The sequence below is a fragment of the Zeugodacus cucurbitae genome, chromosome 5 (assembly GCF_028554725.1).
Source record: "Zeugodacus cucurbitae isolate PBARC_wt_2022May chromosome 5, idZeuCucr1.2, whole genome shotgun sequence".
Classification (NCBI taxonomy): domain Eukaryota; kingdom Metazoa; phylum Arthropoda; class Insecta; order Diptera; family Tephritidae; genus Zeugodacus; species Zeugodacus cucurbitae.
This window is the reverse complement of record NC_071670.1, coordinates 73,986,353-73,996,156: the sequence shown is the minus strand read 5'-3', so window position 1 is coordinate 73,996,156 and position 9,804 is coordinate 73,986,353.

The following is a 9,804-nucleotide window of genomic DNA, read 5'->3' as shown; positions in this document are numbered from 1 at the left end:
TAAAGTTTAACACGACTCAATTTTTACCACTCATAAACACTCGCGCCGTTATCGTTGTTTCGCCGCATGAATATGGGCAAATATGTTGCAAACAAAATCATCAAGGCAACAGCACTTTTTATGGCAATTAAATGTTTTCACAAAAATTACAAGCCCCATTATAGGATTTCACACGAACATACGAACATGCGCGGACAACCGCTGCAGACCCGACCAAATGAAGGCAGCCAAGCAGCAGTAGTCGGGTAGACACGCCAGCCTGACTTTCTCGCATGCTGTTTGTGGGACACAATTCGGCTTCCGCTACCGCTGTTGATGCGCCATCTCAGGCAATTTCCGCAGGCACACGGACGCCCGTTTTATGTGGTGGCAACATCTTCGACATATGATAATGCGTATAATTTCCGCTCGCTGTGCTCTTTCGTCTTTCAGCGAGGCCAGCGCTTCATGCCACTCATGGTCTAACGGTTTGCCGGTTCCACGCTCCTGCGTGTTGAATCAGCGTTGACATTTCGGTAATTGTTCTTGTGTGAATGTGTGTTCGGAATCCTTGCAGTCAAAACCTCTCAAAGAGAAGCAAATTTCTACCGCTATTCTTCGACGAGATCTAGCCACTGACTGAATAACACTGGTTTGTTATTTTTTAAAACCCCGAAAATAGTTGGAATAGTCTAAACGATCATGGATCGCGCTAAAGAAAAATGTGACCATCGCAGAAAGGTTGTAGGAATTTTCCTCTCGGCCATAACTGCGTGACCATTGCATACGATAAGCTTGGCTCTTCATCCCTTTTTCTCATACAAGCAGTATGTATGCTGAATCCTTTGCCGAATGTGCTTGTAGCAATTGTGCGTGTTGCAACAATAATAACGAGCAACACAATAATCGTAATGTTTATAATGTAATAATAATAATATAGAGTACTGCAAAAATAATGATTATTATTGTTATGGTAATGAAAATGGTTTGTTGCCGATTAATGTTAACGGACGGCATCTTGCTGCTCATAAACTTTTGCGTACCCATTAAGTATATTAAAATATTTACGAATATGTACATTCCCAAATAAGCATATGGGCAAGCCAAGTGTCGACAACCAAATAAATCTCTTTTAAAGAATCAATGTAAAAATCAGGGTACCCGCGTCTAAGTTGGAGATGATCCATGTAGTGTAGTGTGTCGTGGCTGAAAATCTACGGTGGAAAAATCTTGAATCAAAGTACAAGTTCTTTCTTGACACGTTGACTTGGCTCGCAGGGTTAAAATTACCCTTGGTTCTACATAGATACAGCATAGACTAATTCGACCTGACCAAAAATAACCAAATGAAAAAGTATTGCTTATGCTTATGCTAGATGAAGCCGATATTACTGCCAAGTCTATTTTCACACAAATATAATGGCAATGTTCCCTTTCTTCGTTTTGAATTGTCTTGAACACAGCAAAAGGGAAATAACAATTCCTCCGTTACAAAATTCGACTAGTGGAGCCCCTGTGCGAGGTTCGTTTGCGAGACCAATCGGCCACGAGAAATATTTTCATTCGCCACATTTATGAGACCACATACTTGAACCACACAATAATGAAATATTCCATGACGAACGCTATTAAATGGGTGATTTGCATTTTAATTAAAAGCCAATCAAAAGTAAAAATTTGCGTCGAAAATCAGCTGAGCGGCGAGCGGAGTTTAATTTTCCGAGGAGAAAGAATCAGATAAAGGGACCAAATCGCATGTTCGATATATGTTTGTAAGTCAGTATACATACATATTTACAAATAACGCAAGAAAGAGGAGAATGGCGAAATTAAAAATAAATTCAAGTTTTGACGTTAATTACCATAAACCGCCGCTAACAAATCTCATTTGCTGTCAATAAAAAATGGTTGCGAGCCCCAGTCCACGGCCGAGGCGGTGAAAGGATGCGTGAACTCAAAACGTGCGCGAGGACGCGGAAAAAAGAGTATTTCGCCAAGTTAGAGCTTCACGCGCCTGAGAGCTTCGAGCCTGGCGAGAATGGCGAGGATGGCACTTTCAATAGACTCGCTCTCTGCTGCTCTACTGCTCTGCGGCGACGGTGCAGACGTTTTTCGTTTGCTATTTTCTCATGATTATGTTGTTATTGCTATTGTTATTGTTATTGTGGTTGTGTTGCCGGCGGCATTTGCGCTGCTGGCTGTCTTGACAACAAATTCTTTGGTGACAAATTCAAACAGCCGCGCCGGATAACAACAACTAGACAATAAAGGAGGACAACAACGCGGCGACAGCAGCCGAACGCTCGACAAAACCGGCAGAAGAAGACACTAAAGAAGAAAAGTTAAAAAAGCAGTGAAAACTCAATTAAACTTTTGTAATTACAGTTAAAACGGAAGAGGATATTTATCCAGGATAATTGCATTGAAAACGCACGACACGCCGCAACCGCCGCCGACAACCGACACGAGGGGCGCTGCGGCAACGGCGGTGCACTCGGCAAATCATGGCACAGTTGCCACAATAGATAAATAAACTGCCGGTAGGAGCAAGCGAATCAGGGGAGGAAGCTGTTATAACTTGAAAAGAACTGCAGCTCCTCAGCCCCTCAGCAGCCCCTTAGGTCCTGATCATGTGTTACTGCATGTGAATACAAGAACAACACACTAATTTATAACGGTAAAGCAAGTGGCACAAGTGAGAATGTGAACAAGTTGGCCAACAGCAACACGTCGGATTCAATTGTTAAACGAAAATGAATTATAAAATGAAAACGAACGGAAAACAATTAATAGTGCTCGGACTCAAGAAACTTATTAGACTCTTCAACAAGCAGGTCGTCGGATACTAATTGTCTCTTCATTACTATCGAAGCCTGTTTTAAAAGTATATTCTTTAAAATATCCCACTTAGAGTAAAACCCACAAAAAAGTAAATAGTTTCGCAAAGATCCATATAAGAGGTTCTGACGTATTCTATCGATTGATATGAGATCGCAGATATTATAGTCAGACAGCTACTACTTTAATTGTCTTATCAAAAAAAAATATAGAAATTTTGGTCTGAAAGACTTACGGCCCTCGTTTAATAAAACCATGTCCACCCAAAAGGGGGTCATCTCCTCAAAAACAATGCGAGTTTCTTCCATGATAATATCGATGGGTCGGTCTGTGTACTCAACAGCGCCATAATCACACTCAGAAGTCATGGAAGAAGAAGGAAGAAGTCTTCCACGGCAGACTGAAACAGTGGCATGCAGCAAACTCATACGCTAAATTAGTTACATTATACTCATAATATAACTCAAATCTAACTCTAATTGGCTTTATTTTCATCTTTTACCGTAAGAGTCCAGACATTACAGCGAGTCTGGTATAACTAAACACAGTCGCCGGTTAACTCTTTTGCGCTAACCTGACGTTTATCGTCGCTATGTTTCCACTTGCTTCGGCCTCTTTCGTTGCCATTAACTTTTCGCATCAGTTTTGTTGGTGTAGGCCATAAAATTGTCACGTGACGTTAGTTTTTATTGTGCCACACACGAATTTATTCAAAACAATTTTAATTAAATTGCAAAGTGCGCGAACTTTATTTTTATGGCCGTACACAGTACGAGCAATGCAGTTGTAGTTGTAGAGGGGAGAGAGACATCAATAGATACCAGTTGCATGGCATTGAAATTGTCCCCATTTGAAAAGACACGACTAATTTAAATGTAAGTCTGAACAATGTTGGATGAGGCTCCAACATCTCTTACTGAAGAAACATCTTGGAGATAACCAATTGGGTTGTCGGGCGGAACCAAGGTTTATTTCCTGGAAGAGTTAAACAGAGTCAGGCCATATTTAGAAAGGTCTCGTTAGAGTCAATGTGACAAATGTTTAATTTGCTCTTAAAAACGTCATAAACACAAACATTCTATTTAAAATCCAAATCGAATTTGGAGTCGAGTAAACCGGACCTCTGTTCCAATGTTCCGATGGTGAACAATTCGATTACGCTGCTTCAGTTTTAACCGATTTTTTGTGCCACTTTAAACAACAAATTGTGTTTTGTATGTCTATACTCTCGCAACAAAGTTGCTAAAGAGAGTATTATAGTTTTGTTCCCATAACGGTTGCTGGTATTGAAAATGGGCGAAATCGGACCATTGCTACGCCCACTAAATTGCGAAAACCGAAAACATATAAAGTGCCATAACTAAGACATAAATAATGTTATAAAAGTAGAATGTGGTACAAAGGATCGCACTAGGCATATTTGGATGTAAATTTTTGGGGAAAACCATATTTCCGAAACTACTCGACCAATTTCAATGAAATTCGGTTCGTAATATTTTCCTGGCATCCTAATGATATGTAGTGAAAATAGGACAAATCGGTTCACAACCACGCCTACCTCTATATACCAGAACTGTGAATTCAATCTCAATCGTTTACTTCACAATATATAAGTTAAGCGCTAGTGAAAATATGGGAAAAGAACTTTGCACAAATACTACATTTATAGTAGATGTGCAATAGATAATAGATAAATCAGATAATAAGATTTCAAGGCCCCATATATACAACATGAGGACCTCAGTGCTTCTAATAAATTTTTTACTGAAAATATAGGTAAGTCTCTCATATATTTTTAAGAAAGTCAAAGGGCTATTTTTCTTCCAATAATATGTCCCTGTACTAAAAATTTGTAAAATCGAGTCATAACTCCTTCTAGCTCCCATATACCTAATATTAGGGTTACTAACTTTCAATGGACTTTATACCATATATGTATATGGCGAATATGTTTTGACCATAATATTTTGTGTGTAATATTAATATAATTAAATAAATTGGGAGAGTATAAAATGATCGGTTACACCCGAACTTAGCCCTTCCTTACTTGTTAATAAATAAAATGCTTCATCAACAACTAACTCTCTCTTCCAACTTTATTTAGCGAAACGCAAAATGCCGAACCAGTGGCCGGCCATTCAGGCCATTCTAAACTGCAGGCATTAAACTGTTTAAAACATTAATTTCATTTGCTGTGTTTCCCACACATAAAGTGCCACAATAATCAACATAAATTCGGTGCAACAAAGTGCAGCGGGGGTGGCGCGGCAGCTGTTGGAAAGGTCAAGTGAATGCAAAAGTTTCACAATAAATGTCGCTCATACGTCCCGCCAGACGCAGCGCAATGGACGTGAATAATTCATGTAAATCGAAAAATAATGGCAACGAGAACAATCAACAACTTTGCTCGTACATTGGCATTGACTCGGGCGATTTTGTCACATTTTCATGGTAATTTTCCTCATCAAAGGCAGGCGGCACATTTGCCAGTTGTGCGGCAAAATGCGGAAAACACGGTAGAGGCGGAAGAGGCGGAAAAAGGCAGCTTTGTGAAACTTGCAACAAACTTGGACTGTAACTACTTTGTGTACTAACGACATTCATCGAACTTCGAAAAGTCCATTTAGTTGGCATTTTTATGCGAGAAGGCGTGCTGAACGACGGAAGCGATTCGATGAGTGGAAGTAAAGTGCCGCGCATAATAACCTCGATTTACAGAAAAATATTCTTCAATTTGTTTTTGTTTATGTTTTCCATTTCCACTTCATTCTAATTGTGCGCTATTTATTAAGTCATCACACCAAGTATAGATGTCTCTTATATAGATGTATCTATTAATAGCACCACCACCACCCGGAAGGATCATCGTCATCATTTATTGAGTCGTCATATAAGTTGTTATGGAGATTCGTTACAATAACAACATCTATAATACGCTGCACCCTTAAATCAAAGACTTCGGGTCATTTTCTCTAACAGTCATCAAACCAATCAGTTTTACTCTTCCGCGATTTTGTGACCATTCCATTCGACCTGCAATTGGACAGTGATGAGTTCTTATCCTAATTCACAACCTAAAGAGCGGTGTTTAATATAAATTTGTACTTCGTGATTGCTTCAAGGTAGACCCCGGCTGGTGAACACAAATCATGGTGGATATACTTAGCTACATTCTAAAGGCGAATAAGACTTGAGACTGTCACTCTCATATATATCGAAAGACCTCGATCCGTATCACTGCTTTTCTAAATACTTTAGAGGAGGAATGCTTGTTTGAAGATTTACTATATGTATTCATTGCTCCTTAAATCGATTCATTTATAATAATAATCCAAGTAAATTTATTTTATTAGAATCCTTTTCAAATTCCTTACCTTACTTCACAAAGGAATTACCGCGAAATCAGCTAATAAAATGGATTACTGAATTCATCGTTTATAATTAATTGTGCCACACACATCTCCCAATGACTTCAATTATTTGAGCTGAATATCTATTTTCTTTAAGCTTTAACTTCAAGCAAGGTTGCTTCCGAAGCGAAATTTTGCGCTTCGTCAAAATTCATACGTGAAACCTCTGCACACACGTCTTCGTTCAAATATAATCAAATTCATTTTATTCAATAACATTTACTAAAAGTATGTGATTTCCCATAAGCTTTGTAGATAAATAATATTGATCCATTGCTTTAATACAATACGAATACAAACTCCTCCAGCTGAAATGTGTACCTATCCACATTAGGGTGTGCTGGCTTCGTATACCAACAACAATTTAATTTTCTGATACAACAATTTCTGTCATTTGAAACTATGGACATATTAAGATGAAAATTCCAACATTTACTTAAATAAAATAATAAATTATAATATTATTTGGATTAATTTTTTATTTTTTTTGTTTCTAAAATCAAATTATATTTTACATTATTCTTAAGAGCCTGTTTTATTATATTTGTTCAAATTATTATTATTCAGTTTCTTCATTTCACTATAAATCAGTAGATTTATTATTCAAGTGGGACCATTCATTGCAAATCAAGAACATTTGACAACCCTAATGCTTCTTGTAGATAATTACATTTATCCTGAACCCAGATAAAATATGTCTAATGGCGGAGGAGCAGCGGAAGTGGCAGGTAGACTCCCTCAATCATTTCATCAACTTAAAAATACCAACAAATTCTTGTATAACAACAATAACAACAAAGGTAGCGTATATTTTTGCCATTCTAATCCTAATCAGTTGCGGCATCGACATTGCCTTCTACCCTTATCAATTTTTCTATAAATTATTCAGTTTCAATTTTGCTGTGATTTAGCATTCCCGCTGTTCGCAGCCTTCGTTGGCTTTTGGAAGTATTTTTGACAGCATATTAATGTGTTATCCTCCAGAATATTGCGTGAGCCGAGCAATTGAGGTAAAAAGGGGGATTTGACCGAGAAATCGCAATAAGTTTCCCTACCCTCCAATACATCGCAAACGAGTATGTACTTGTATGCTACTAGCAACTGTATGTTTTGTTGGTATCAGCATTTAATGATAATCGGCTGTTATTTACCTTTTTTCCGTAATGCAGAGATTTCTTTGCGGTTTCAATCGTCGAAGGCTTTACTGTTATTTTGGTTATTGCTGATACTCTTTATGCTCGTACATGGAATTGATAGACTCTCCTATACATGGCCAATGTGTTCATGGAGAGTCTTCCTAATCAGTAAGTCCAAAAATATTTCCATGATTCCCCTACTCATACAAATCTACTATATTAATTGTTTTGAGGAATAAACAAATTAAATAATAACTGATTTAATTCTTTTTAATTCCACACAACTATTCTCCATGATATTTGCAACCGTATGTCCTCTTAAACATCTTTAGATTGATACCCATATTTGCGTAATTTGGTTATCGATTTTATTAGATGGAATTTTTAAAGGAAGTTGCCTCCTCCCTCCTCAAAAAGTATTCCCAAATATAGGGTCTTTAAAGTTTGTTTGCATCCTATAAAAATTTTCAAACAGGTGGCAATTTTATTATTTTGTTTTAAAGCATCGAAGTCAAGCGTTTTCACATCAATGAATATAACCTTAAATTTTCAACTCACAAAATACAATTGTTGTTCGCGGCATGACTTCGAATGATAAAAACTTAATGCTTGTTCCTTTAAATTCCCATTTGGTAGTTGCCCATTTTTCAGAAAAACATCGCTTACCCTTCGTGCGGAGGTAAATGATGGAGAGACGCGATATGCGAGTGACGTTGTGTGGCCAGGCATTTCCGGCATTTTGTATTTCCAAATCAGTCAGATCTAGGAGACAGTGTGTCAATTAGGACAAAGTATTCATTTCGAGTTTGCTGAGTTGCCACGGTTTTGCAAAATAATACTGGGATTCCGGTCATCAAGTCTTTTTGTTATGTAGTACTTGAACTCGTAAATATTTTATCAGCTGAAGCCCGACTTTTTTCTTTTATTCAATAATCCATTCAACACATCGAAATTGTCCGCATTTTAATCAGAACCAATTTCTTTGTGGAATTAAATGTGAACATTCCCACTGTGCAACTCTCACCGCGAAAGCATTGTCCTGGTGCTCGTGTTTTGACATGAATTTTTCCCAGCCCTTTCATTCCTCCATTGGACATCGCTGAGGACGTCGTCGTCCTTGCGGTGGAGCACTTGGTGTGCGCCGTTCACACATTCGCTTGTGATTGTGATAAATGTGGGGCATGCCGCTAGCAAGACTTGCAGTTGTTCACCCCCCGCACCACCCTCTCTTAGCGTTGGTGCTGCGTTGCATGTGGAAGCACCTTTCAACATATTTCACCACGGAACATGCAACATCAGCAACAACAGTTGCAACACAACGCTAACACGATAGCAGCAACATGCAACAAACTCCACGAATTTAGCCGCCTTCCCTCACTTACTCGGGCGGTGTGCGGAGCGGTTAGCTTAACACTTGTTAATTTAGTGTGGCTGTGGCACTGGTAATTTTTGTTTGGCATCGCCTACTCATTCTCTTATTCTCTTTCATTGTTATATCTTCGCGCTGCCATTGCCGTTTGAGAATTGTAATTTTTCGCATTTCGAACTCTTTTCTTTACGATTTTTTCAAAAAATATAAAACATTTTTAAATGATGGGTTAGATTTGGATGATATTAAAAGAGGAAAAAAGGAGGAAGAAATGTCGTTAAGTGCGCGAAAAGTGCAGGTGATTGCATTGGTTCATGCGATTAACAAAATTTAAATTTTGAGAAGTTCACGTTCATCATCTGCTATGTTGCTTTACTTCAACAACTTGGTTGAACTTATCACCGGAAAAACTTACGACTACTCTGCGTCCCGAATGACGGCGTTGACTTAAGAAATGCATTCCCATTTATTCGAAGGCGCTCCGTAATATTCGAAACATAACTAAATCAAAAAAAAAAAATTCTTAATCAATTTCAGATATCAGGAGAAGATCAGAATATCAGATTTTAGGAAAATATATTAACCAAAATAGAGTGATGTGATATGATGTTAGAGGATCAAGTTATATCCATTTTTCCACTGGTTCAGTCAAAAGTAACCTAAACTAGCCTACTCTAGAGGTATTAAAGAGTTGCCCACATAGTGGATGCCTCCATCGATTCGGTTTTCCATATCTCAAGAAGAAAGATAAAATATATGCCAAAAGTATTTTAGAGGGCCCTCACAATTATAGAAATCCGCAAAAAATTGTACACATTTAATATAATATTCGACGACATATTTGATTGCGAGCATTTAGATTAAATTACATTTTACAGTCATTACATTTCAGTTATACGGCATATGCGTAGATGCGTGTGTATGTGTATGAAATTTGTAGCTAGCAATATGTCCTTATGGCAGGCTCTATATCACCAGGAAGCCATTTCATTTTGCAGCCACTTAATAAATTTAATCAACAAATTTTGTGTAAAACTGAAACTCACTGACAATGAGTGTAATACAATTTATA